This window comes from Choloepus didactylus, chromosome 3, assembly GCF_015220235.1.
Source record: "Choloepus didactylus isolate mChoDid1 chromosome 3, mChoDid1.pri, whole genome shotgun sequence".
Classification (NCBI taxonomy): Eukaryota; Metazoa; Chordata; class Mammalia; order Pilosa; family Megalonychidae; genus Choloepus; species Choloepus didactylus.
This window is the reverse complement of record NC_051309.1, coordinates 170,516,969-170,544,903: the sequence shown is the minus strand read 5'-3', so window position 1 is coordinate 170,544,903 and position 27,935 is coordinate 170,516,969. Positions and strand designations below refer to the sequence as shown.

At 35.3% G+C, this 27,935-nt stretch overlaps 1 protein-coding gene and 1 pseudogene across 1 annotated transcript in view; one reads left to right on the top strand and one right to left on the bottom strand.

The window, feature by feature from the left end:
* Window positions 1-27,935, top strand: part of PDGFC (platelet derived growth factor C) — a 252,820-nt gene that overhangs the window by 99,935 nt on the left and 124,950 nt on the right.
* Window positions 15,879-17,055, bottom strand: LOC119529095 (annotated as a pseudogene).

Below are 27,935 nucleotides of genomic sequence, written 5' to 3'. Positions count from 1 at the left end.
TTCTTGCCTCCACGGTTTCTGCTGAGAGATCCGCACATAGTCTTATGAAGCTTCCTTTGTATGTAATGGATTGCTTTTCTCTTGCTGCTTTCAGGATTCTCTCTTTGTCTTTGACGTTTGATAATCTGATTATTAAGTGTCTTGGCATAGGCCTATTCATATCTCTTCTGTTTGGAGTACCCTGCGCTTCTTGGATCTGTAATTTTATGTCTTTCATAAGAGATGGGAAATTTTCATTAATTATTTCCTCTATTATTGCTTCTGCCCCCTTTCCCTTCTCTTCTCCTCTGGGACACCAATGATATGTACATTATTGTACTTTGTTTCATCCTTGAGTTCCCGGAGACGTTGCTCATATTTTTTCATTCTTTTCTCCATCTGCTCCTTTGTGTGTAGGCTTTCAGGTGTTTTGTTCTCCAGTTTCTGAGTGTTTTCTTCTGCCTCTTGAGATCTGCTGTTGTATGTTTCCATTGTGTCTTTCATCTCTTGTGTTGTGCCTTTCATTTCCATAGATTCTACTAGTAGGTTTTTTGAACTTTTGATTTCTGCCATATACATGTCCAGTGCTTCCTTTACAGCCTCTATCTCTTTTGCAATATCTTCTCTAAACTTTTTGAATTGATTAAGCATTAGTTGTTTAAATTCCTGTATCTCAGTTGAAGTGTACGTTTGTTCCTTTGACTGGGCCATAACTTTGTTTTTCTTAGTGTAGGTTGTAATTTTCTGTTGTCTAGGCATGGTTTCCTTGGTTATCCAAATCAGGTTTTCCCAGACCAGAACAGGCTCAGGTCCCAGAGGGAAGAAATATTCAGTATCTGGTTTCCCTGTGGGTGTGTCTTAGAAAATTGCTCCACCCTTTGATGCCTCAGGTCACTGTGCTTTTCTGCCCAGCAGGTGGCGCCTGTCAGCCTATAATTCTTGACTGGTGTGAGGCGGTATGGCTGTCTTCCCCCAGGCTCTGGGGGCTGGTTCTGAATGGAAAGGGCCCCACCCCTTTCCTCCTAGAGAAGACAGACCCCCCAGGTGGAGGTCATTAGCATTTCAATGGTCTGGCTCTCTGCTTGTGCTGTCTCCGCCCTTCCCCTAGTCACAGCCCTGGAAACTGAAAATGACTTGGGCTTTCTCCACTGAGCCAAAAAAGAAACAGGTAGTCCCCTTCAGACTCAGTCAAAGGCAACCCTCCGGCTCTCCCAGATCAGTCATCACCCAGAGCCTCTGTCTGTGTTTTGGGGCTGCGTACCTGTAGTGAGCAGTTCACACTCGCTACTTAAAACCCCAGTTGGAGCTCAGCTGAGCTGTATTTGCTTGCTGGGAGAGAGCTTCTCTGTGGCACCACGCAGCTCTGCAGCTTGGGCTATGGGGGAGGGGGTCTCCCGACCTGGTTCCGCATGTTTTACTTACAGATTTTATGCTGTGTTCTCGGGCATTCCTCCCAATTCAGGTTGGTGTATGATGAATGGATGGTCTCGTTTGTCCCCCCCGCAGTTATTCTGGATTATTTACTAGTTGTTTCTGGTTTTTTGTAGTTGTTCCAGGGGGACTACTTAGCTTCCATTCTTCTCTATGCCGCCATCTTGCCCGAGTCCTGGCCAATTGATTTTTAACAAGGCTACCAAGTCTACTCAACTGGGAAACAATAGTCTTTTCAACAAATGGTGCTGGTAGAACTGGATATCCATCTGTAAAAGAAGGGGGATCCCTATTTCACACCATATAAAAAATTAACTCAAAATGGATCAAAAACCTAAATATAAGAACCAGGACTATAAAACTCACAGAAGAAAATGTAGGGAAGCATCTTCAGGATCTTGTGTTTGGTAATGGTTTCTTAGATTTTACACCAAAAGCACAAGCAATGAAAGAAAAAAACAGATAAATGGGATCTCCTCAAAATTAAAACTTTTCTGCATTAAAGCACTTTATCATGAAAGTAAAAAGGCAACCTAGTCAATGGGAAAAATTTTTGGAACCCACACTTCTGATAAGGGTTTAATATCCAGAATATATAAAAAACCCTATAACTCAACAATAAAAAGACAACCCAACTAAAAAATGGTCAAAATACTTGAATAGACATTTCTCCAAAGAGGAAATATATGTGACTAAAAAGCACATGAAAAGATTCAGCATCACTAGCTATTAGGGAAATGCTAGTGATATAACATTTCACACCCACTAGAATGGCTACAATTAAAAAAAAAAGAAAATTTCAAGTGTTGGAGAGGATGTAGAGTAATGGGAACACTCATTTCTTGCTGGTGAAAATGTAAAATGGTGCAACTGTGGTAGAAGACAGTTTGGGGGTTCCTCTGGAAGCTAATATAGAATTATCATATGACTTGGCAATCCCACTACTAGGAATATACCCAAAAGGATTGAAAGCAGGAACTCAAACAGATACTTGCTCACTGCTGTTCATAGTGGCATTATTCACAGCTGACAAAAGATGGAAGCAACCCGAGTGTCCATCAACCCATGAATGGATGAATAAAATGTGGTGTATACATGCAGTAGAATATTATTCAGCTGTAAAAATGAATGAAGTCCTGAAGCATGTTACAACATGGTTGAACCTTGAGGACATTAGGTTGGGAGAAATAAGCCAGACACAAAAGGACAAATATTGTATGATTTCACTGGTATAAACTAATTATAATAAGCGAACTCATAGAGTCAGAATCCAGAGTATAGGTTACCAGGGACTGAATTGGGGGTAGAGAATGGGGAGTTACTGCTTGAGTTGTACAGAGTTTCTATTTGGGTTGGTGGTCAAGTTTTGGTAATGGATGGCAGTGAGGGTAACACAACACTGTGAGTGTAATTAACAGCACTGAATTATATATGTGAATGTGATTAAAAGGGGGAGACTTTAGGTTGTATATATGCTACTAGAATAAAAATTAAACAACAAGGCAGAAGATAGGACTGTGTGAAATAAACAGTGAACACTATTGTAAACTATAGTTAATAGTATAATTATAAAACTGTTCTTTCACAAACTGTAGCAAATATTCCACACTAATGCAAGATGTAATAATCGGGTGGTGTATGGGAACTCTGTATTTTATGTATTTTATGCATAACTTTTTTGTAAAAAAAAATGTTAAATTACATGGAAAATCTGAAGAGAAATTTCTGGGTAATGAAGCAAAAAGAAGAAAAAGCAGCATATGATTGGGTGGAGGGTATTTCTCTTTTAGAGAATATTTTGATCTAAATCCTAGATTTATGATTGAATTTATAGTAAAAATAGCTCTTGTTTACCTAACAGCTCTATCAAACTAAATTAAATTATAACTTTATAGATGGTATAAACAAGCACAAAGCTGAATTCTAAAACAATGTTAATGTAGTGGCAGATTGACAAATTTTGTCCCTAAATAACTTAATATAATGTTTTAAGCTTTTTTTCTTTATTTTGTTCTCTAAATATCGGATGTTTCCGATAAATACATGATGAAAAGAACAATACACAACTGGGTCAATGGAGCAGGGCTGCCCTTTCGTTACTTAACTCTCTGGTGGTGAAAAGAAGTAAATGTTGACCAACTTTGGGACCTCACTGTGGTTTGACATTAATTTAAAATATTGTAACCTTTTAAAACTGTGACCTGCTGTATAATTGCCCATTATAACCATGTTTGCATTTCTTGTTGATATTTGTTAGCTAAAAACATGTATTTCCTGTTAGAAGTCTTTTGAACTATTACAGGAAAAAAATGAACTATTTTTCCTCCCCTAGTTTAATCTTGAACTCAGATTTGCCTATTCTTGTCCTTGGATTCTTAAATTTTCTTTAACAATTCATTGATTTCTTTTTTTAGAAATGTTATTACTTCTGTGATGTGTCAGTTAACCCCTAAGAAAGAGTTAAAATGAAATGTGACCTTAACCAAAATATTAATAATGTTAACATTCTGACTTTAATAACATACATAACTTATTCTTATTCCTGAAAAAGATGAAGAAGATTAAAATGGCAAATGGCACGTAGCACTGAAATGAGCAACCCTGTATGTTCTCTATTTTACTTGTTAGTAAGTAGCCACGATAGAGGAAGTCTCCTGTCATGTTAAAAGACTTTTTAAATAATCAATATAAATACATTCCTGAATTAGATTTTCACACCAACACTAAACAATGATGTCTCCAAGCATACATTAGAGATCTTCTTCATGCTCTAATGAGTGTATTAATACAGACATTTGACTAGAAACATACATTTCTATGTGGTGGGTCATAAGGCTTTCTTTTAAGACACGTATTTTTATGTGTGTTTATGTACAAGAAAACTAATATAGAGTCATCTTGTAGGATACTTCTAGCAGCTAGTACTGTAAGATTCAAACCAAAGTGGCCTAGACATTAAGTTATTGTCTCAAATAATAAGAAGTCTAGAATGAGGGCGGTTACAGGATTATTTAATTCAGGGGCTCAGTGACATTATCACCAGGTCCTTTAAATCTTTTTTCTCTACCATTTTCGCATGGAGGCTTTAGACCTCAGTCTTGTCTGAGGCATCATCTCTTCACACAGAAATGAAAAAAGGAAGCTTCTCCATAAGCATCTCTTTGGAAGACCAGTGTCACCTCTCCCACATGCCACTCCGTGGACTTCCCTCTTCATTAGCCAGAATTGGGTTTTGTGATCGGACCTAAAGCAGTCACTAGCCAGGGAGAAAGGAGACAACCATTTATTATGTTAGTTCAATTATCATTCACCCCTGGGGCTGGGGGGGTGTCCAGCTTCCACTAAAGGGCATGGATACTTTGAGGAAGGAGAATAAAATCTGGATTCTGCTAATCAGGTATAAGTGAGTTAGGGTGTCAGTTGAGTTGATAATAAAATCATGTCTACAAATACCGTTTCATGATATATTATGTTTCTGCTAATTAAAAAAAATAGTGGATTCTTAAAAGTATAATGAATCTCAACTAGAAGTACAAGTCTTGTTGGAACAATCTTTTAGGATGAAGCAACAGTCAATCTATCGGTGTCCTATGACTACTTTCATTACAAGGTAGACTGTAGTACTTTGGCATTTTACTGACACACAAATGAAGTCTCTAAAAAATTGCCTCCTCCAAATATTCCTAAATCAACAATTATGATTTTATGTGAAAGACTTTCCTGTAACTTTCTCCACATTTATTTTATATAACCTCCCTCTCTTTTATCCTCCACTAAGTTCCTGTTCCATTTCCACCCACCCATCTGCCCCTATTTCTCATTTCTTGCTAAACCTGGGGTAGATTAGCTTTTGCAGTGTAAAATTTTAATAATTTGACAAGCATTTAAGGTGATAATTATCAACCCAAGAGTTGAGCATTTAAGTGTAAGATTAACTGTTAGCCTAAGTGTGCGAGGATACCCTTACAAGAATTTCTGAAGTTATTTTGTTATATTGGAAGCTGAAATTAAGGAGAAAAAGCTTTAAATCTTGTTACATAAAATGAAGTGGAAGCAATTTGGCAATAATGAAAGGATACTTTAAATTATAATTTAATTATGGATTTTGGATATGGTTGATGATAATGGATAAACAAAATGTGGTACACACAATGGAATATAATTTGGGCTTAAGAAATACATGCTGCAACATGGAATAACCTTGAAAACATGCTCAGTGAAATAAGCAAGATGCATAAAGGCAAGTATTGTATGATGTCACTCATAAGAGATATATAGAAATAGCAAATCTGCAGAAATATAAAGGAGATTAGAGATCAGAGGGGGATCAGGAAAGGAGGAAATGGAGAGTGTATGTGTGGGAGAAATGGAGTATGTATAGATAAAATTATTTAAAAAAAGATAGGAAGAAGAAGCTAGCTTGCTTGGAGATTTGACCATATGATTTTGTTTCGGGTGAAATCTCTATGTTAAAAAAATATAAGTTGAAAACTATATTTTTTATGACATTCATTTAAGTTGTTAGAAATTTAAAGTCATAAAGACACACATGATTCTTTTGAATGGCACTCAGTATTATAAGCCTCATCGAATGCATTTCAAGTAATTATCATCTTCTAGAAGAATTTGAAGCGTACATTTACATTGATCTATCCATTAAATTAAACCCAAGGGCAATCATTTATTTTAGGAAATTTATATGAACACAAGATTTCATTGGATGCTATTAAAGTGGAAGAGACAACCATGATAAACCACAGAACTATCTTCGTTTGTAGAGTGTAACTGACGGCAAAATGTTACATATTATTAAATGAGTATGTTAAGGTGTGTATATGTGTGTGTCTTTGTGTGCATGCACGTGCACGTGTGAATGCATGGGTACATTTTTCTCCCCCTATTCCATTTCTGCATAGGTTAGGACATTCATTCTGAAATGTCTAATAAGAAATATTATTATGATCTCTCCAAATGTGCAGCACCTGAAGCAATAGTGCCAGTAATATTATGAAAATGTCTTTCTTCTAAGGGTTTATAATGCATTATTTCTGGACTGGAAATATTCTTTTTCTGAGAGGTCTCCCTAAGCCAAACCTGAACTCCCAGCAAGTTAAGGCCTACAGATCCTGTCATGCTTTTCTAAGAAAACATTTGATAAGCTTCTACTTTTATAGAATCCATTAGTTGATTTAGTGTGTTTTGATGGCAACAAGGTTGTAATTTTGTACAACTACATATGTAAGATCACCATCCCATAAAATATTTGCTACAGAGAATTTAGATGCTGGTTTGGTAAGCCTTGGCATGCCTGCATTTGAGGTTTGGCTCAGATAAGGATCTCTTGATCCTCTAACAACTATATGAAAGTGCTTGTCAATCTCAGCACATTTTTTTTGAGTTAGAATCAGTGGGTGCTTGTCCTCATTTAGGGGGGAGAATTGGAACAGTTAAATCAATCTGAGATATACATTATATAGCTTACACAGCTGTACTGACAGAACACAACCATCTGCAATGGCTTTTTCTAAATGTAAACACGAATTTACTTTCTATGGATGACAGACGTCTGATATTAAGAAATTAACAAATTACATCCGTAACGATATGTATTTTTAAAAATCAACTACAGAAGCAAATATTTAAAGCTTCTTCAAAATATAAATGTGTTTTTGGTTTAACAATCTATTTTTAATACAAACAAAAGGGGGAAAATAAGGGTAAAAGTTCTTCAAAATCCACAAGTGTTAAATATACATTATTTCGCTGATTTTAACTAATTAATATATAACAAGTAAATGTGACATTATTGTGGAATCCAAATATAGTTGAAGGTAAAATATACGAGAGAACTAAGGAGTATTCAGCAAACTCTGAAATTTAATTCAATTGCAATTGTTTATAAAGATAAAAGAGTTTTGATCTATATTCCTTTATGGATGCCAACACATAACTTTAACTGGAGCCAAGGACTTAAAAGTTGAAAGAATGATATCAGAAATGAACAAACAAACAAACAAACAAAAACAACCAAAACAATAAAACTGCAACACAGCTCTGGGCTATACAAGCAATAATCATTATCTTTATCATATAACTTCTTTTATAAAATGAAAATTAAGTGCAAAAGTAGGGTATTTTCCAGTATGATAATTGACTACAGATTTTTAAATTTATTTCATCAAATCAGGAATGAAGCCTGTAATAGATTGGATGCCCTTTATTTATCATTGCTGAAACCTGTTTGAAAAGATGTTTGAAAATTCTGTCCTTTATGGGATAGAGTCACCTCTTCATTAATCTGTTTCTATGGTCAATAAAATTACATTCCATTGAACTAGCTTCCAAGTGCATTTGTGGTAGGGTATGCATATCTGGATGTATTTGAATAGTAACAAGTTGAATTTTACAATGTGTTTTAAATTAAATATTGAAATTTCTCTTTTCGGTATGTAAATAGTAAATCAGTATGCACATATTTAGGGCAGCACGTACTAGAATCTACTTGAGTGGATAACTAAAATTTAAAAACAAATTTCTCATTAAGCTTTTACGTCTGCATCTTTTATGTAGGAAGTATGAACAGGCAGGGCTAAGTTTCTATTCTACTTTGATGAATCCAGGTCCTCCTTTCACTGGTTCTAATTACTTGTTATATTAACTGTTTAAGGTGTTGCCTATTGGAAAGAGAAATGGCTAGCAACTTGACTCTGTAAGCCAGAGTTTGTTATTTTTTTTTTAGCTGGTAATATGGTAACTGCCTCCCAGGCTAGGTTCTGAGAGATCTTTAAGCAGTGGGACACCTTAAGAAAAAAAGCACATTCTTTATTACCAGTCCCACTGCATTTCTGCATGATGACTTTGGAAACCATAGAGAACCTTTCCCAAAAGCCTAGGCTGAAGACTGGCCATGGGGTCTGTTTCTTGTCCCTTTATCTTGGGATCAGCCCTGGGCTTGGCCCTACAAATTTTTATCATTCTAGTTGGGAAAGAAGGTAGCCAAGTAAGAAGATAGGAAGTGCTCTTCCCAAATGAGTAGAGAAGACACAAGCTATCCTCTTTCTCTATGTTTGCTTTCCTTCTAGGTTTCCTCTTGATCTTGTTTATCCTTCCTTTTTGGAGGCAATCTCCTAGCAGCACATGGCCTGAAAGAAGGGACAGGGAAATCAGGGTGGCCCATGGAGATGGCAGTTTTTAACTCTGCCATCAACACTGGTGTGTGAGCAGGATTGACCAACAAGAGACCCTTACCTTGAGGGTGTACTTGCATTCAGAGCAGAAAATCTTAGTGAAAGCTAGTTGAGAAGTAGCACAAGATCCCTGAAGGCACCCCTCAGGGATACCCTTTAATTAACCCTTCAGTTAATTAAAATTTCAGTGAAAGAATTAACAGTCCAGATAAACAGCTTCATGGGTTTTCTTCAACATAGAGAAAAAGAGTGAAAGAGAGAAACCGTGAGAAAGTCCCAGATCATCAATGATGTGCTTATCTTTACCAAGAAGAAAGTTAAGAAAACACACCAAAACAGCTATAATTCAATGACATGTAAAAGTAAATGGTCACTGGCAGTATTGTAGTTAATGTTTTCTTCTGCATATGGTTAACGGGCAGTGTAATCAATCAAGTGAAGGCAAAAATATTTGAGTGTTTGTATTTTTTAGGCACTTCACACAAAGAGTTATATAAAACATAGCCCCTGCCTCTGTAATTTATAATTCTGGGGTAGACTAAATTTATGCATGTGAAAGAGAAGGTAATGTGGTACGTTGGCATGAGATATGGACTAAGAACCTAAACATGACCTGGGTTCATTTTCAGTTTCAGTACCCAAAGGAAGCCAAATGCTTTTGATCCTATGACTTTGATCCAGTCATTTCATTGTATTTAGTCAAATATTCTTCATCTGTAAATTAACAAAGTTGGATTTGATGATAAGGTCTTTTCCAACTGTATAATGTTAATAAATAACAGAAAAATATAACTATTTAAAATGCAGTATTGATTGATTTAGAAAAACACATATTCAGACAAATGCTTAAAATTACACTGTGGCTCGGCTAAGGATGGATGAAGCCTGCCATTTTCTGAGCTGTATTGTGGAACCTGAAAAGTGTAGGTGTCTACTAATATAGTGATGCTGAGTGTAGTCTTGATATGTATGTGGGTAGAAAAGTTTACTGGACACATATCTTAAGATTTTAGAATTTGCAAGAAGCGAGTTTTGTTTGCCTTCCCAGACATACATACCAACATCATGAACAGCGTTTTTAAAAGAAGCAATGATGTGAATGTACTGTTGTTAAGGTGGAAATGGGAAACTTGCTTTATAAAACAAACTATATATAAGATTTCCTTTCTTAGTGTCTATATGATTAACAGAGTTCTTCAAAATGATGGGAGCATGTGATAAGATACGAGTGGGAACTAGAAAGAAAGAAGGGCAATATTTAGAGTCATATGAACAAGGCTGACTAGAATGAGGGGGGGGAATTGGGTGTGCTGGGGAGGGAGTTCATTTCTTTGTTCCATAAACTTATTTATTCAATTCTGAAGATGCCTCAAACAGTCTCTAAGGTGCTGAGAATTCAGCAATGGTCCTTATTGTTAGGAAATTCACAGAATAACGGAATACTCAAATATTAAAAGACCTGAACAAATACATTCAGAAATAAGTGGTTGAGCACCTTAGATATACAAATTATTTTGTATATTGTTAGATATTAACAAATTCATTCTGAGGAGTAGAAAAAGGAGTTGTTCAGTGTACGAAGAGGTAAATGATACAGGTTTATCATTCAGTTAAAAACCAACTTGGTGGGAGCAGAAAGTTCCTCAGGACTGCTAGTACAGGTAGGCTGCAGAAGCTGTCTTTTGGAGGACACCTAGGGAAAATACATTTTATCCTGACATGTATATTGTATGATGATTCTTTTCCGAATTAAGTCTCATGTCAAAAAACTTTTAGCCATTTTTATGTCAAGAGTTTCAAAATAAGTGAGGCATAAATTAGAACAATCAGGTTCATAAACATTCAAAAGAGTATTTTTCAAATTCTACCAATGTCCCTTTTACCTCCATGTATGAGAGCGTGGAGTCCTATTTCCATATCCACCACTGAAGTCCTCTCCTTTTTAAACAATGGCTCTCCTATTTTATATTCTATTGTTTTAGTGCCATATATAGTTTTACATTTGCTTAAACTTGAGCTTAAAATTGTTTTAGAGAAATTTACTTCAAATTTTAGTGCTGCTTACTTTTAGTGAAAAATTTGATATTTAATAAATCTTAAACTTTTGAAGAGGGGAGAGAAATCCTTGTCAACATACAATTTTCTATAATTAATTTATGAGTGCTATATGTGGCATGCATTAGCCTTCTGAACCCTGTGTGTTTATGTATTTAAGATGGTAATTAAAACTATTTTTACAAGTTTTTAGAGGTTGTCTTCCATATATGGTTAAATGAACATTTAATAATAATTGCCTTAATATTGTTCTTTTTCTCTGCAGTGAGAGGATTATGCAATTAATTATATTTTTTTATTTCTATTTATGGGCGATAGGAAAAAAGTGCTCAAGGTTTTTGAGTCTTTATGCAAATTTTTTTTTCTTAAAACATTTTGGTCAGAAAATGCTTTAATTAGAGTTCTCTATAACAGAATTAAATAATAGATAATTAATGCCAAGCTTGGAAGGCTGAACCTTCAAGTGATAGGTTTTTCTTCACAGTGTCTCATCTCTGTTGCGGAATAACGAAACAGCAGGATACATAAGGATTGGAAGCCTACCTACCTTAGGTATAAAAATCCTGCCTGGAAAACTGCCTGATTATGATCCTAAAAGCAATTGGTAATTTGACCTTGTGGATTACTGAGACTTTGAAAAGTGTATTTGCTTCAGGAAAGGAAAAATAATGTGTTATTGTTTAAAATCAAAATAGTGAAAATCTACATGTTCTATTCAGTGACTAGAAAATGTCCACAAATCATGCTGTAGAACACAGGAATTTGGAGTAAATGCCCCATTGCATGTCTAAAGGCTTAAACAAAGACTCTGATCAGTATCTTTATTCTTTATTAATAATGTACTGTACTTGCTAGTGAAACCCAATTGTGTGTGTGGTTGTTTTTTTTTTTTTTTTTTCCTGTTTTTTAAGTCTTGGGTAATTCATTTTTGTTATCTTTGTTAGTGTTCGGCTTTTCACTGAAGCAGGTAAGCCACTTAAGAGACGCAAAAAGAAATTGAAACCTAAAGTGCTTTGCTGTCTCAGCTTGGCTCAATTGCTCAGGCCTTTGCTATAAGGGATTGGAAGATTGCTTTCATACCTTAGCTCATTTCAGAAATTTTTAAATGTGAAAGCATGTCTTTCAAAATACACCTTGTGTAGATAAAATAAATAAATGAGTTACTTTCATCAACCAGCAAGGACAAACTTTTCTTATTGTGATATCCAAAGAGAGAACGATTTAAGGGTTAATTAATTTTTGTTGCATTTTTCAAAGTAAACTCCTAAGGCTCATCTTTTCAGAATAGATACACATGGAAGCTTCTATTAGGAAGGAGAATAGGAAAGGAGGGAACTCAGTTTGAGCACATGTGCTGTGGATAAAACTGACATTAGCTGCGTTTACAGATAAATTATCTGAGGCACAGAGATATTATGCAAATTGGCCATGATCACATAGCTTAGCAAATTATAAGGAAGGTTCAGATTTGAAACATTTCTGGAAATCATATATCTGATAAGGGTTTAATATCCAGAATTTATAAAGAACTTCTAAAACTCAACAACAAAAAGACAACCCAATTGAAAACTGGAGAAAGGACTTGAATAGATGTTTCTCCAAAGATATATAAATGGCCAATAAGCACATGAAAAGATGCTCAACATCATAGTCATTAGGAAAATGCATACTAAAACCTACTCTTAATGATGTATATAAATCTGGTCTCCACAGTCATGTGTAATTCTCTATGACTTGATTTTCTCATCTAAAAATATCGAAGAATTAAATAGTACCTGCTTCAAAGGTGTGTTGGGAAGATTAGACAAAATAAGTCAACTGAAGTTTAAAATATGTCTAATACCTAATAAGCACTTGATAAATACTAGCTAATGTTGATAAGATTTCTTCCTGCTCACTAGAGCAAAAAATCAAATAACTTTTTCTAAGAATGGAACACGTCTTTTCTGAGCCCTTGGATAAAGAGAATGTTCTTCTGATGTTTTTACATGATAAAAAAACCCTGGTTTAGGTTAGTTTTGTTTTTTTTGGGGAGAATCTTGGAGGCTTTTCCCCCCATATTCTTATATTTTAAAAAATTGTGAGGCAATGGCTAGGTATAGATCTTTCATTATCTTCTTTCATTATCTGTTTTTCTTTTGTTTATTGGTATTTTCCATTGCAAGAAAGTATTTGCCTTGGATTCTGCTTCTATTCCAACTCATGTTTTCTTCCTCATATTGTCTTTGGTTGAATCTCCATTCTTTGTCTCCAGATCTATGATCTTTTCTCCCATTTCATGTTAATGGTTCCTCAATAACGTCCTGCTCAGCACTGATTACATTTTCTGCCTTGTACTTTACATCCCCAATGTAAAGAGATTATACTTTGGCTTTTGTGAAATTGCTTCCATTAAATCTTTTCTTAGTTGATTCAGAGTCCTGTTCATCTCATGATTTCATTTTGTCTCATTGTATATTCTGATATATTCAATCTTACACATTCTTTCATTTTCTTTTTTAACTTTTTGTATTTTATTGATAATGTAAAACAGCTTTAAAATAATCTCTTCAGATTTCAGTGCTATATCACATTTAGAGATATATTTTTCCTCTTACTTGACAGGATAATACTCCCTTTTGCTTGTCCTGCAGTATATTTTTTTCCATAGTCACTCCATTTATTTTACCACATATCCCTCTTTGAATGAAGAGACATCTGGTGAAACCTGGTATTTACTGGCAGATAGGGTGCATAGATTTCCTTTTAATGGGCTCATCATTCACTTGAATGATGGTCATGTTCTCTGTTCCACTCTTTAACTAGAGGGAAGGCTGATGAGTTTAGATCCTGGTGGCTAGATCAGATTAAATTAGGTGGGGTATCTTTGCTATTTATTGCTTCAGATTCTCTGATACTCTAATCCAAAGGAGGATGTCAGAGACGTCTACAAATCCCACCCTGTGCTGTTACCCAGGGGGTTTTCTAAATGCACTCTTGTAAACAGTTTACTTGGAGGTGGGCCTCCTGAATTGCAATATTTAATACCTCTCATCTTTCCTTTCTTCTTTTTTTTTTTTTATTTAGACCTTATTTTAATGACCCACTTAAAATTTCCTGCTTCAATTTATCCAAATATCTCAGTTCTCTTTCTAATAAAACTTTTGCTGAATATTCTCAAATCTGGATTTATATTAAGTGCCATAAGTGGCCACATGAGCACAGTAGGAGAAAAATACCAAAAGTTCTCATTTTTAAGGCATACTTATTAGGCCATAACAGCCCTGATGATACATGATGTATAACATAGAACAAGCATTGAAATCACAGGATATATACATGTTGAGATTAGAATTTTTTTATAGGATTAAATGTGAATAGAATAGATTTTTGGGTATGTGGGATTTCTGGTAGCTGTCCTCTTTTGAGAATTAAGCTGGGATCTGGAGAATCAAGCTATTGGAAAAAGATTAGCTCAAGTCATTTTTCCACAATCTCTCCTGTGCTCTTCATGAAATACTTTTATAGATTTATTTTGGCTGTGTAGTTAAGACTTTAAAATTTTTTTTTTTTTTAGCTATAGAATCTGAAAAAGAGAAGAAGTCATTCCTCTGGGATATTGATGGATTGAAGAAAATTCATGTTTCTCCCTTGAATCTTTTAGCAAGCTATTCAAAGACACTGTGACACCATTTCCTTATTGGGTTTTTAAGATAAATGGAACAACATGTCTTGCTTTAAATATTTTCACCAAATGCAAAACAAAACCAAAACAAAAAACTTTGAAACTTTAAATCTTTGAATCTTTCAAACAATCACATTTACTTGAGTGTCCAAAACAAGAAAATGGATAATATCAGTGCCAGCACTATGTCATACAGCAACTTCATCATATTCTTTGACAATTTGTAAATAATTTTCCATTTCACCAAAAGTTACAAAAGTTTCCAGTTACCCTTAGCAAGATGAAGCTTACTCTTTCATTTGTCAATGTGCGTAAAAGCTGCTTATAGCATAGCATGGCATAAGCTGTTTTTAAGCAATAAATAGTTCAAGTCATCTATTTTGTCCTGAAATGCTATCTGTTAACTGCATTGCTTCTAAATGGTCATAGTAAATTCAGCATGACAGAGAATATTACAGAAAAGACAGCAGCAGAAGCATTAGCATTATCTAATATTTGTGTATGTTATCAACATAACACAGCAGTAAAAGGTTTAAATGCATATCAGTGGGTACCATGTCTAAAAATTACAGTACCTATTTAGTGTACCTATTTAGTGTATGGGATATTTTTCTTAACAGAGTGCTTGCTATATCTAGAACAGCATAATATGTGATTTAGTACAGTTAATTCTTACTGATTAAATAATGTTTCATGTACTGAAGGAAGTGACAGGAGACAGATATGTTTTGCTTCATTGTGATCCCAGATTTAACACTTAAATGAAAATCCCAAAGGACCATGATATGTCATTATTTAACTGAAATGAGCTTCAAAATATTTAACAACAGTATGATTTGTATCTGAACAGCAAGATGGCACCAGATACATGTAATGTGACTGACTTCTGACAGTTTGGAGCTCGATCCAAAATTGTGCCCCTCATTTGCAGTCATAGTTATTACCCAACTTCAGAGAGGATACCAATTTTATGGATATCCTCTGAGAGTAACATGCAAAGAAAAACAAAACAAAAAACAGCAAATGCAATCTCTGAATACCTTTTACAAGAGGTGCAAAAATAGTCATTTCTAATTATTAAACTGCCATTTACAGTATTATTATTTTTTTTTTTTGTACACCTGCAGAGACTCAGAAATGGTGGGGAAAAATGCCCAAGGCATATTGCTTGGTAGTCTCCAAGTGGGTATTTACACAACGTGAAATAATTGTACATAGATACCCGGAAATCAAACAGACATTGATAGATCCTCATTATACTTAAAACCTGTAGAACCCCATCCCAAGCCTCGGTAAAAAATAATCCCCAAATCCCCCCATCCATTCACCCATTAGCTTCCTGTTACACAGAATAAATGCTTAGATCACCCCCACCCATCCTCAAATAAAGTGCACAGTCCGTGGCAGACCATAGAGTAATGCAACAGGAAAAGCCCCCTTTTTGTGTTTGATTATTTAAAAATAAAATACAAACAAAAAATCAAGATTGAAGAGAATTCAGCAGTTCTCTGCATCTTGCAAGAAGAAAAGCTTGAGGACGCCCTGCTTGACTGTCACTTGCGTTAGTACACACAGCCTTCCTTGTGGGGGTGGGGGTTGCAGCAGCCACCTTCGGGCGTGTAGGCCATGCTCTCATCAAAGTGAGACAGAGGCAATGTGTCCTCTTCCTTGATGTGGTGTTCCATGTCCGCCTTCAGCAGTGGCCACTGATATCTTTTGCATAATTCCTTTTTCATCGTAATAGCGGAGTGAACGGCTAAGTTTATCATAGTTCATAGCCAGCCTGTTTTTCTGAATGCCCCAACGCCTAGCCACCTCTTCCGGCTCAATCAGTTTAAATTCCATGCCTCGAGCAGTCCAGGCAATGAAATGGGAATTTGAAGGGTCATCCAGAAGAGCTACCAAAAACTGCCAGAGCTGAAGGGATCCCCGCCACTGTATGAGAGGTCCTTCCTGTTTTCCATCAAATTTCTCTGGGACAACGCAGGTGTCATCATAAAATGGCCTGGGACCCTTTTCAAACATACAGCCTTCTGTTCTGCTGGGATGAGCCAGGAAACTTTCCTGCCTCGTATAAATGGAGTGGCAGCTAGGCACTTTTGAATCATATTCAACATCTCTGGGCTCCTGTCTAATCATCAGAGGAGGGGGAAAGCTTTCGCTGGCCACACCTCCAGCCATGGTGCTGTGTTCATACACTGGGTCATGGTACTCCTTCTTAAAGCCTTGTGGTGGAAGGGGATGTTTGGCTCAGACATCTGATGTTAGTACGTAGGACGTCCTTCCCTTGGCATTGTCAGCAGAGGAGGAAAGGAATTACAGGGTTTGGAAAGCTGGCGGTGAAATCGGTGATCCATGGGGTAGCTGCTAACCTGTATAGACTGCGGTGGTGGGAGGTGAGCAGAGAAGGCCCAGTCAGGTTTAGGAGTGTGAGCTGAGTTTGGAGATGCTGATGCAGTGGGGACACGGGAGTGCTGGATGCGTGGTGGAGCTGGAGGGCCTCATTCCCACTTATGGCTTCTGATCATAGGCACTGGCATTGCACAGGCACTTTTTTTCATAGCTGAATTGAGAGGGCTGTTCTTGACCGCAGGCAGAGCCGAGTTCTGAACATGGACTATGGGGTTCTTTCTTGATTTTCAGTGGCAGGCCATGGAAAGCCACGCTCCACAGAAAGCCGAAGAGTAGCGGACAAGGAAAGTCCAAAGATAGGAGGGCTGAGAGGCTGCCCTGCCGCATCTTCCTCGCAGCGACGACTGAGTCCCTGAGTTTCTTGGTTCAACCCTTGGCAGCAGCACTCGGGGTCGGAGTCTGGGCGCTAGTGCTTTGACTCCTGGCCTTGAAGGAAAATTGTTGAGAAAGGGCTTGGCGGGTGTGGAGCAAGGGCGCCGCCTCTTTAGAAGTGTGAGCGACTGGTTTGTCAAAGAATATTCTAGTGTCCCTGTGCACTTTTACGGCTCCATTTCGTATTTGTCTGGATAAATCTGCCCGGTCTTGCTCCCTTGGTTTGAAATATATCACTTTGCAGCTGGTTCTCTCTCTTTCTTCTTGTATTGATCACTTAGGCTTTGTTTTCTGACAATTACAGTATTTGAATGAGCATACACAAAAAATATTGTAAGGATTATTCTGGCCATTTCAAATATAATTTATAAAAGAAGAGGAATGTTTATTTAGGCTGCCATAAATTCAGTGTTTTTGAAAAAGAGGCAGAAAGGAAGATGTTAACTGTCTTCCTTTCTTGTTTTTAGGTTGTTTGGCTTTTTTATTTCTGGGGTTAAATCGTGGGTTGGATACTGATTTATTTTTCACTTCAGCTGCATTGCCTTTATCATTTGTGGGAACTTTCCCCAGACTGTGACAGAACTGTTTCAGTCATAGGTTTCAGCTGTATTTGAGTTTTTATCATTTTCCAGTGTTCATCTTTGAAACCACTTCAATCTAAAGTCTGTCTTATGTTTTGAGCCCTCAAAGCTGGATATTTGATAAATGATTTAAATAATTAAATTACAGAGCCTGTTCAATATAATCTTTTACTTTTTGAATTTTTTGAAAATGGTAATCTTTATGGTGTATATTTTTCTTCCTTTGCTTAAGCCAGTAAAGAGCATTGATTAGCGATGTAATACTTATCTATGCTTTGTAAACATCACATTTTGTGAATATCTCATGATTGCAATGTCACATATCAGAGCTAATGTTCAAAGGACTGTTTAGGTTGTAGATTTTTATTTTAATTTGGAAAATACTTCAAGTCTAGTATCTGGCCATGTCACACCCTCATCAGTCTTACAAACCTCGTGAGACCTACTCTGCAGATGATATTTCCTAAATCTGACTTCTCAGGGAAATTTTTGCAAATTCTACTACCACATGTAAATAAAGCCAAACAGAAGCAATTTTGTTCCATTAAATAAGTCATACTGTGCTTTTGGGAAATCCCTGAGCCTACCTCTGAAGAAGGGAAACTTGCTTTCACTCCCGCATGGTCCTCTGCCCTGACTTCTTTCCCTCAAAGAGACTGACTCTCATGTTGCTTTTTTAGCTGCTCGTGTCCTCCTTTTGTGGCAAACAGCAAGTCTTCCAGTGCTAAGCACTGACATACACTCACATTTCATTTGTGAAAAACTGGCTGATAATGGCTCACATTTTATCCCCCAGGTCATTTATATAAATATGTTATAATAAATATCAAATGTATTATATAAGTGTAAGTTATGGATGAGCCTGGGCCTTCTAGTGTTCTAACCAGTAATGTAGTGGCAATTAAAGACAATGCAGTAAGGGAATAATCCACCCGAAGCATACAATCAGTGGCTCACAGTATCATCATATAATTGTGTATTCATCACCACAATCAATTTTAGAACATTTTCATTACTGCAAAAAAAATTAAATAAAAAATAAAAAATAAAAAAATTGAAAATAAAAAAGAACACCCCAAATATCCTATATCCCTTATTCCCCCATCCCATTATCTGTATATTTTTTTGTCTTTATTTTATTACTCATCTGTCCATATGCTATATCCAGGGAATGTCAGTCACAAGGTTTTCACAATCACATGGACACAAGATAAAAGCTGTATAGTTCATCATCATCAAGAATCAAGGATACTGCATTAATGTTGAACAATTTTAAATATTTCCTTCTGACTATTCTATCACACTAGAAACTTAAAGGAATATCTATATAATGCATAAGAATAACCTCTAGAATGCTTTACTCTATTTGAAATCTCTTAACCACTGAAACTTTGTTTTGTTTCATTTCTTTTCCCCCTTTTGGTCAAGAAGGCTTTCTTAATCCCACACTACCAGGGCCAGGATCATCCCTGGGAGCCCTGTCCCACCTTGCCAGGGAGACTTACACCCCTGGGAGTCTTGTCCCATTTGGGAGGGAGGGTAGTGAGTTAATTTGCAGAGTTGGCTTAGAGATAACAGGCCACATCTGAGCAACAAATGAGGTTCTTTGGGGTGACTCTTAGGCATAGTTACAAGTAGGTTTATAACTACATAAAACAAGCCTCTAGACTGAGGGCTTGGCTTATTAAATTGGGAGCCTCTATTGCTTAAGAGAACAGCAGGAATTCCCCAGTGGGGAAATTTAATAGTCCCACATTTTTCCCCAGTCTCTCAAGAGGACTTTGCAAATACTTTTTTTTTTTATTTTCTGCCCAAAATATTCTGGAATGTATTGGGGTATTACATTAGTCTGTACAGAATAACAAGATCTCGTTCTCTATTCTAGGTTCCATGTAATTACGTTGTTTAAATAAACTGACCAGACAGGTTAAATTAGAGAGTGTGCTATAGAAAATATAAATTTTGTACCAAATAAACCTCTCTTCCTTTGATCTCACACAGAAGCTGGAATTTTAAAATATAGTAGGACTGTCTTTTGCCTCAAAGCTAGTATTTTTCATTTTTTTTTTTTTTTTGTGAAGTAACTGGAGCTGTCAGTTACATTCTTTCAGCAAGTATTTATTGAGAACATAATGAGTCCAAAGATTATACTAGCCCCTTGGGATAAAACAGTATCAGCCATGGTTCTTCCCTCATTTAGTCTTTATTCCAAACTTAGGTCGCAGAATTACATAATTTCAAAATTTTTACCAAAATCATATCTGCATGCTATTATTTACTAAATATCTTTCTTTACATTCAAACATCTTTTGTTTTTTAAAAAAGATGGATTTTAAACCTTAGGAAACTTCCATGTATGACTTCTGAAGGTATATATTACTATGTCTGTGTAACTCTCTATATAGCTCTATCTGTATTTATATATATGATGCAATGGAGATGTATATGAGAACATACACGTAGATTTAAATATATATTATGTTGAATTATTATCAGCTGTTAAAGATCATGACATTTTGTAAATCACCTAAAATCATTATTAAGAACCACCAGTGGCACAAATACTAGACTTTTAGAATCAGTGGACCAGGCCATTCATTGATTGTCCGCTGGATAGCCTACCCCCGTGAAGGAGGTTGGCTATCAGAATCACTTTGGAAGTTCTTGGGGAAGCCTTCCCAAGAACTAATATTGGTACTAATATTGATGGAATTTCTCATACTAATATTGATGGAATTTCTCGTATTCCATAGTTATTGGGGTTAAAAAAGTAGTTGGAAAAAAAATGTGGTCTTGGAGGTAGGTTTGCAATAAATGGCAAATATTCTGTACTTTTTATAAACCTCATTATGGATTTAGCACTATATGGATGCATTATTTCATCCAATGTAAGAATTTTACAAAAGACTAAGTACAAATGAAATTTTTTATTCATGGCAAGCCAAAAATGCATATGTATTTATATGCTTATGGCATGCAAAAGGATTTCTTATTAAAAATTAAATCATTTGAAATTCTGTATTCAGTCGTTAAATGGAATGTTGAGAAAGGAATATATAATAAGACGTATTTTGTGGCCTCAAGTTATCTCCAGTCCAGTTAAAGAGATAAAACTTAAAACTATCCATTAATTAACAAACAGTGAAGCCCTGTCAGCTTAAGTTGCAAACTGTGTATCTGACAGATGTGCCTCAAGCTTTCAGAGGGGATGAATTCATTGTGTGCCACAGGACGAGGAATTTTGTGAGGGAAGTTAGACTCCAGCCGGCTCTTTGAAGCCTTGAGTCAACAGGGTATTCCAGTTGAAGCACATCAGATTGATGCCACCAATGTTTGCTAATGTAAGTGTTAGGAAAATCAAATCCTTAATTGGTTTTGTTTTGTTTTGTTTTTGTTTTTGTTTTTGGATTTGAAGATCTAGTCTTGTTTGCATCTTTTCTGGGCCATATACTGATTGCTCTGGTTACCTAGAGATCCACATGTATTGTTTGAAATTGTGGTTTGTGATGTGCATGTGTGTGTGTTTATATGTATGTCATTTATACATATAAATGACAGCAGCTGTGACTCTTGTGCTAAAGTGGTCCAGTTATAATCAGGGTGGGCAAAACTTATTTTTAATCCATGGTGGTAAATTAGAACTTTAGTAGTCTTATATTATGTGTGGTCTTTTATTGTTGTTGTTTTTAATCATAGGTTTTTCAGTGTTTGATTTTCATTTATTTCATTTTTTTTTCCTTTAAAATTTGTCACTGAATTGTGGGGAATAAAAAAATACAAACAAACATAGACTCAATAGAAAGATATTTGAGAAAGCCTTCAGGGTTAATTAATAGGCAGCAGTACAAAATTATAAGTGTGACATCAATATATACTTGGGTAATACCTTTTTTCTTCTCTGTATAAAACATGGTTGGATTTTAATGATTATTTACAATAGTAATAGGTTGCCCTCATCTGATAACTCTTATATAGTATCAATTTAATCTGAAATAATATTATTTTAAATAGTTTTTGTATAATCTCATTCCTACTTAGGAAATCATCTTTTTGATAAGCAGTATATTCTCATTAATAAATTATTTTCCTGAAGTCTGTCTTAACTAGTTTGCATGTAAATTATAATAATATTTTAAGCACACTTTATATTTAGTCCATATATAAAAACATAAATACATACATATTGAGCAAATTTAATTGAGGGTTTAAAAACAGCTGATAGTAGTAACATACTTGATGGCCCTTATGCATTACCTATGGAAAAGGTCAATTTCTTCATTCTTTTAAACTTTTTTGATTATATCTGCACCATTGTATATCTTCAGCCAAATTTGTGAATCAAAAACTCAGAATGACCCATTTACATTTTGATTAGGCTCACTTAGTCCTTGTGATTTTTGTTTGTTTTCTTGCTCTCCCTTTTTTGCCAGGAAAATATTTCTGAATTTAATCCTGTTTATGCCTGTCCCTAGATTTGGTCTAGTTCCTGCCATTCATCTATTTTTTTTTAGTAGTAATATTTGCAAGAAATTTTTGGTGCAGTTTCCTTCATAAGCTGCATCCTAAGCTGATTGAAACCCCTATGTTGGGTTTCTGTTAAGAGAAGTTGCAGCTGCTTCTACAAACTGAGCAGTTAAGAAGGAGGCATACTAGGATTAGAGCCTTTTCCTGCCCACATTGTTTTTCTTTGCAGTACTCTATTCACAAGAGTCCCACTTGTGAATGATATTTCTGTTTACATACAGGGTTTTCTCTCCAAATTAACTTTTAGAATTTTGAACCACTCAGCATTCAATCTTTTCTATTATCTTTGCACCTTTACTTTTTCCCTTGTATAGTTTCTTTAATAACACTTTCCAACAATTTTATAAAACAGAACATTTTATGTTGTCTCAAGAGTCACTATACAAATAAATTGCCTTAAAACTGGTTTAAACTTTGGAACACTGGTAAGAAAGTTACTTAGTTACCCTTTGGAAATGGCTCTGTATTAAAAGTTTTTCTTAATCTTTTATGGTGTTTACTTATTAACTGTATTGGGATTGAGCATTCTTTTGAAGCTCTCATCTTATATTCCTTTTTAAAAAAAAAATTAATTTGGATTAGTAAATATTGTAGAAACAATTTCGTAATATCAGTTTACTTATAGGTGAGGAGGATAAAGGCCTTTTAAATATAACAGGGGATAACACTTCGTTCAAAAAGATTACTAATACAATTTAATTTCACAGAAATAGCATACCTAAGAGGAAACTTTCTTAGAAGCAGAAGTTATATTGTCATGTGTTCATCTTTTCATTCAAGATTTAAGATAAAAAAAGTTCACTTCAGCCTTATGATTTTACGACACTGAAATATTGCCTGTTTTGGAACTCTTTAAATGTTATTTCTAATGAAATTCCTTTGGGTGAGTTAAACGGATAAGATGTGGGAGGAGAGGAAAAAGAAAATCCTATTAAGGTGAAGTAAAGGGAAAAAGTTGTTAAAGGGTAATAAATATGTAGAAAGAAGTGAAGGGAAGAAGAAATAGGATGAGGCATGAAATGGGGAAGTAAGTAAATTCTTTCTGTTTGGTCAACTCTCCTAATTTATTACTGGCTCCTAGTGATGATCTCAGCTCCTTTGGTTTCATGCCTCTTAACTTAACAAAATAATAAAGCAGTTATGAAAAATCTATTTGTAGAGTCACATTTAAGGTGTATCATTAGATAGAATACACATTTATTCATTCAACAGATACATATTGTGCACTTCCTCTTCTAGTTTCTGGGGATATAGCTGTAAAAAAGACAAGATCCCTATTTTCAAAGAACTGTCATTTCAGAAGGGAGAAAAGGACAGTAAAGCGAATGAGTGGTAAACAAGATAATTGCAGAGTTCTAAGTGCTGAGGAAAAGCAGTGATGTTTTGAAGAATTCATGGTAAATAATAGTGACAAAAGATCCTATTCCTAACAACCATAAAATTTTTACCTTGTAATTCATCTAACAAAAAATGTGGAAGATCTTTATGAAGAAAATTAAAGCTTTATTGAAACAGTAGTTGGAGAATGGTTGAAGGCTGTGAATGTAACTTGAACTAGGGTAGTGTCTCTTGGCGATGGGTGAGGAAATCAAGATTTAGAAAATGTTAACATTTGAAAGTTTGAGGTAGCAGTGGTTACTTTTTCCACTATCCGTTTGTTTTAATTTCTTACCCTTGGATTTGGCTTTGGGATGTTGTCACAAATCTAGTATAGGCATTTCTCAGTTGTTATGAGCCAAGGGAGAGTGTCATTGCTCGATGATTGTTGTAGGCGGTTTTCTGCTGGTTCTTTCTTTTCAGTAGCTGTCTTTGGACTTAGTAGTCTTAAAAACAAAAATGAATATGTAAAATGTAAATAAATGGAGAGAAGAATGCCATGTTGAGAAAATTTATTATGAGAATTACATAAAATCTCCTCAAATTATTTTTATAAATTAAACACAATTTCAGTAACATTCTTATAGATTTTCGTCAAACTTGATCAGCTAATCTGGGTATCTGACATAAAAAATCAGCCATGAATAGGCAAGACATCAGGACTTTCTCTAAAGGTATAGTTATTATACTGTGTTTTGTGCAAGAATGGGCAATTTGTACAGTGAAAAAAGAATTGAGAACAGATATTGATACAGCAACTTTATGTATGAGACAGATTAATGTGGAAAGTCTGACCTGTACAATAAGTGATGTGTAGAATATTTGCTCTGCATATGGGGAAATAAATTAAAATTAAACACTTATAACTCATAAAATAAAAATAATTCTTAAAACTTTCAGAAGGAAAGTAGAACAAACTTAAGAAAAAAAAACAAAAACAAAAAACCAGGACCTAGTATCAGATTTTTTACAACACTTATAAAAAAAATATCCTTTCTAGAATATATAAAGGACCCTTGTGGATTAATAAAAAAGCATGCAAATCAATTGAAAAAATGAGCAAAGAATATATTCTGATGGCCAATAAGCAAATTACAAAATGGCCAACCCAATTATGTCTCAGTGAAAATGTCAACAAAATTATTTACTACAAACAAATTGTTAGAAACTGAGGTCTGTACCCAATGTTTTGAAAGAAAATGAGGAAACTGGAATTCTCATTTGATTATATTTGGTCTTTCTCATCTACTCTCTTCCTTTTCACGTGTCTTTTCAATCACTTCTCAACTGTAAGTTCTGAATTTTCTACTCGTTTAAAATTTTTCTGTGTCTCTGCTTTGACAATTGGTACCAGTCTTACCCCCAATTTTGTTTACTTTAAGATTCATGTAATATAAACGGACATGAATAGGCGTTTTTGATGAAATATTTTTACCTCCTAAGTTGATTTCTTAAGGTGGTATGAGATTATCAATATCTGTTTATAAGAGATATGTTTCACTTATAGATATATCCAGGTACTACACATATTGTTGCTCAAAGATGACAATGTTCTTTTGGTTTGGGGGACTAGAAAACTGAAGTCTTTTTAAAGAGGAGGAAGATTACCATATGAGCAAGTTGAATAATCCATGCTGAGGACAAATGCAAAGAGAACAGAAACCAACATTTATTGCTAGACCATGTTTCATTTAACACTCGTATTAATCTTATTAAATTCAGCATATAGTGTCATGAACAAAAGTTAAAGTCAAACATGACAAGATTTTTAAGGTAACTGTTCTAGTTTGCTAATGCTGCCAGAATGCAAAACACCAGAAATGGATTGGCTTTTATAAAGGGTTTATTTGGTTACACAGTAACAGTCTTAAGACCATAAAATGTCCATGGTAACGCATCAACAATTGGGTACCTTCACTGAAGGATGGCCAATGGCACCTGGGAAACCTCTGTTAGCTGGGAAGGCATGTGACTGGCATCTGCTGCAAGTTCTGGTTTCAAAATGGCTTTCTCCCAGGACATTCCTCTCTTATTATACAGCTCCTCTTCAAAATGTCACTCTTGGTTGCTCTTGGGGCATTTGGTCTCTCTTAGCTTCTCTGGAGCAAGAGTCTGCTTTCAACGGCTGTCTTCAAACTGTCTCTCATCTGCAGCTCCTCTCTCAGCACATATGCATTCTTCAAAGGGTCCCTCTTGGCTGTAGCAAGTTTGCTCCATCTGTCTGAGCTTATATAGTGCTCCAGTAAACTCATCAAGGCCGTTGCTGAATGGGTGGGGCCACACCTCCATGGAAATTATCCAATCAGAGTTATCACCGGGTGGGGCGCATTTCCATGGAAACAACCTAATCCAAGCATTCCAATTTAATCCCCAGTAATATGCCTGCCCCCACAGGATTGAATCAAAGAACATTGCTTTTTCTGGGGGGCATAATATATACAAACTGGTACAGTAACCAATGGTGAAATGGTGATTCCATTAATAGAAATTAGAAAATAAAGTAGAGGAGGAGCTGAAACTCAGAAAATGATCATGAATTTGGAGTAGGACACATTAAATTTGAATGGCAAGTGTGAGACACTTGGGAATATGATTTTGCTACTTGGAGGAGGGTTCTGGGCTATTGCTGTAGACTTAAATAGCATTGGCTTATAGAAGATGTTTATTTAAATCCAAGAAGTACTTGAGATCATCAGGTATAAAAGAGTATAGAAATTAGAGAGAGGATAGTATCTTGTAGAAGAACCAATTTCAGGTATAGAAGGGTGCAATTCTGTAGAATCTAAGGTAGGAGAGGATAGACATTGGTTCCAGATACTACAATAAATTGAAGCATGTGAAGAATTAACCAGTAACTTACGTTTTCCCATTGGTGGTTCAATAATAGAAAACACTTATAAAATCAGTCTCTGAAAATGTGTGTATTGTCTCTCTTTTTAGTTATACAAAAATAAAAATAGTATACCTCTAATTTTGGGAGAGTTGTTTTTACATATCCCCCCCCCCCAACACCCTCCACCCCTGATTTGGGGATTTTTTTCATAGTCAAGCATCTGTGATCCTCTACCAGATGCGCTGACCCATCCTTTGCTTTTTTCAATTCTGATGACAGATATTCCTAAAATCGCAGCGTTTGCACAGGAATCATTTTTCAACACAATTTTCTCAGCACTAAAGTTTGTTTGGCATTAAGGTAACTTGGGAACGATATAGTTTCCAACTCAACAATTAGTTTTACATTAGATAAACAAGTATTTCATTTGAAGTATCAAAAGCTTCCCCCCCTTTTTTTAGTGGCAAGTATAACTGTCACTAAAACTTGTAGATGCATGACATTCATAGTATTCAATATATTGCTTTTTTTTTTTTTTTGGTCATAGAAGATACAATTACTTGATTTCCTTACATGGCATGTTTTTGTCAGTGAATCAAATGATTTGGTCTTTTTTACTTGAGTCTTTCACATTTTTGTTTTACACTTGTATAGATTTTTAGTACTCTGATTTGGGTTTATAGTTTTAATTTTAAGAACTATGTCTAATGTAGAAAAAATATTAAAACTAGATATGATCACTTGCTTGTGAACAGCACACAAATCACTTAAAGCATAAGCCTCATGTGGTTATGCTGAATATTTTTCAAATCTCTAATTTTTCTTTACATGACTTGCTGCTTGTCTTAAAGTAACAAACAGCAGGGTGTGAGAGAAGTGATAGATAAGAACAATTAACTTCCACTGCTAGGACCACCCCCAAGCACCACCTTCTTCTGAAGCAAAAAAAAAATCAAAAACAATTGTGAATATGGAGATTTATTATATGCTTCTAAAGTCACTTAGTTCAAGAGGAGGATCCCATTATTGTTATTAGAATTTTGTAGTTCAAGTAGATAACACTGGTCAGCATGGAACAGTGAGCCAGGATGCCTAGGGCTGGGCAGCAGCCTGGCTCCACACAGTATACTCTGAACCCCATAGACAGTCAATGAATATCGGTTGAGAGCATTATTCAGGCATAATTCTGAAAGCTAATCTTCTTAGAATATTTTCCCTAAATGATTTACAGAAACTTTCAGCTTAATAGGCATGTTGAAATATTTTATTCTTGACTAAAATACTAAATTTGTGAGTAAATAAATATAGAAGTAACTTATAACTTAACCCCTTTATAGGATTTTATTATACTTAACTTTTTATAAATACTTTACTGCTATACTAAACTTTTGTTTGGAAAGAGGGATAAAAGGCAAAATAATAAGAAGGTTAGAGTTATTCACTATTTTCTTCATTTCACTTATACCCTTCAATAACAGATGAAGAAAGTGATGATGATTTCAGAGCATTATATGAGGCTG